Here is a 3,048-nt window from a genome sequence, read left to right on the forward strand (position 1 = left end):
TGAACTGCAGTAGCTTTTTATTCAAGAATAAATCTGATTTTACCTGTTGCCACAAGAGATGAAAAGAGTGAGAAGCTGGCTCAGCCACTGCCTGAGATGTAGGCAAATATCCATTCGACCGCAACAGCAAAAAGTCCATATTCATCAGGTAATATTCACAATGAAACTCTACTGACACTGTCCAGCAGATTGAGTGGCAGCAACACTCTTACAAGTCTAAGAACTGACTAATTCATGACAGTAACAGAAGTCAGCATCTGTACCACATCCTGAATACAAGAGAACTTAGTACCGTGAGCCTGCAGGCTGCTCAGGCTGAGAGGGAGTAAGGCATTACTGGATATACAATCTCAGCAGCTCCTTGCAATTAATTCAATTCTATGTGACATAGATGCAGTCCACTGTTAAGCAAGGTTTGGGTGACACTGTCCTGAGCTGACAATGACAGCTAAAGATCTACTTAAGGAAACAGAAGAGTTACAGAATGGTTTGTTCCAGAATCTTAGTCTGTTTATAGATAAAATTGATCTAGTGGACATTTCATATCTATGGACCTCTTTGAACTTTTAGGCTGAAATGGGGTGGAAACACAGCATGTTATTATTTGCCTGGAAGTCTGAGCTTTCAACCAGCTCTCTGGCTTCCTTGTGGAAACTGCACATTTCGAGTAGGCTTACAAGATGATTTTGGTTCCATCTTGGCCTACAGAAATGAGATAGGGTTTTTAACTGCTTATACATATCACCAGACAGTGGCTCTCTCGTACGTTGTCGTAGTGTGGCTAAGTCATGTCTGGTGGTTATTAACATCCCAAGCCTCTGAGAACATGGACACCCTGCAAGACAGGCTGGCTGAGACAGGCAGGCAAAGTGATGGGATCAGTCAATGATAACACAGTGAAGGAAGTCACCTTGTCAGATCTTCCTTCAGCCCTTCAGGGAAAGGAGTGTCACATCAAGAGCTGGACATGACTGCTCTTCCCTCTTGCTACAAAGGGTTTTGGTTACTGCCTGTAGGTGTGGAGAACCGGTTCTGCAGGTGATGGTAGGGGAGCAGAAGGGGAAGAGTAAGGTTGGACTCTGTGGCAATAAATACCTATCTGTGTCCTTTGTGTGACTTACATGTCATGAAACACCTCAACCTTCCACCCGGAAAGAAACCTTTACAGACATAATTGGCTTTAATAATAGCTTGCACAAACACAGTACTTTCTCCTGAGAATCCCACGCACTGGGCAAACATCTGTTGTACAAACATCTGCCCTGAACACAGAGATGTCACTGGTACTCAAGAGATGGATTATCCAAGCAGAAAGTATACTGCCCCAATGTTAGCTCATCCTAGAAGTCAAAGAAAGGTCAAAGAGTCAAATCCTCCAGTGCTTTCACTAGGAAAATGCCCCTTCTCCCTAACAGGTTTTTAAGGAGGCTGTTTTCCTAATCTGTGAGATTAGCCATGAACTCAGGCCCCTGATTCTATGCTGCACGACACTTGCATAAACTGTGGGGCAAACACCTCCCACTTAGAGCTGTAGTTTTGTATGTCGACTTTGCAAGGGTTCAAAGCAAGAGCCCATTTTTCATTAAGTGCAACGTGAAGAGTTTCAGCAAAACAAGATTCTCCTGCACTGCAAGAGTAAGAATGTGCCATTTCCCCATGCTGAGTCTCATTTCACACTGGCATGGATGCCAGGGGCTCTCTGCTTTCAAGTATCTGCTGCCTTTTCAATAAAGTGAGGGGGGATGTCAGCTGAGACTGGTTTCTACAGCATCTAAGTCTTTGGAAGGAGAGGGACAGTCCAGAGACTTGAAGATCTTGGAAGCTTTCTGGTGGGAAGCCTCCTTATCAGTAGTGGGTGCCATGAGTAGTGAGTGTCAGAACAGCCTCTCCCCTCTCTGACACCCATCTGACCTGTGAGAAATTACCCAGCCCAGGCACTTGAACTGGATTTAGACAGAGAAAAAAGTGGGCAGTACAGTGAACCGCTGCCCATCTCAGTGGGCCAAATCTGAGAGGCATAAATGCAGCTGTAACGGGGAAATGTCAGCGTGGGGTTGCTGAATCATCTCATCCCAGAACAAGCTTTTGCAAGGTCACTTAGTTCATCCTCCTGCACAAAGTGGGAAATAACTACATCAGCATCCTTCCTGGCAGCTTTCTCACTGCATCCTCCCAGCTGCAAAGAACCAAAGACTCTCCCTTCTGTTGAAAAAATGCTTGCACCCTTCTCAGGCTACTACTGAGCACACGGTCCAAACATCTTCTGAATGCCTCATGCACTACAACCCACCTGCACTTTTACACATGAAGGTGAGAAAGTACTGCACCCTGTATCTGAGCCAACCACCTGCGTTGATAGAAATAGACCATTTCTGTTTCGACTTCCAGCATAACATTAAGCAAAGTGTTGAGAATTTACAGGTATGAAAAATAAGAGATGTGTGAGAGAGAAGGAGGCAGGGAGAAATGATCAAGAAGATCAACCTGTCTCATGCCTTGTCCTCTTCCTCACCTCCCCCTTTTCTGTCCTTCTCAAGCAGCCATAGGGCATTATTATTTGGTTTGTGCTGGACTGAAAGGATGCTGCCAGGTCAGCAGGGTATGTTGTCCATTTAGACACAAGGAGTATTATTTAGTCTAGAGACTCCCAAAGGGAATATCCATTTGCACATGAAAAAATCTCTAGAATTCCATTTCTCTCTCTACTGTCCCTGTACCTCTGCAACCTCCAAAATGCAGCTGCTGCTTTCTTCATTCTCTGCTGGCTCTGCTTCAGCTGAACTCACAGTGAGTTTTTGCCTGCAGCAACCATGTTAAATAGCAGGTTGAAAGTTCTTCCTGTATCCCCAACATATTTGCTCATAGATGACTTGCTGATGACTGGTTGAAAGGCAAAGTTTTCAAGCTTCCTTGGAAAGAAAACTTTGTGCTGCTCACCCAGTCCAGTATCTACCCTCAGTGGAAGGTGCTGATGTAGCATGGTGCCAGGAGACTGCTAAAAACAGCCAGTGCATAGATGGGGGTGGGAGAGGTGGCAGGTGTTGACCT

The sequence above is a fragment of the Falco cherrug genome, chromosome 3 (genome assembly GCF_023634085.1).
Source record: "Falco cherrug isolate bFalChe1 chromosome 3, bFalChe1.pri, whole genome shotgun sequence".
NCBI lineage: Eukaryota > Metazoa > Chordata > Aves > Falconiformes > Falconidae > Falco > Falco cherrug.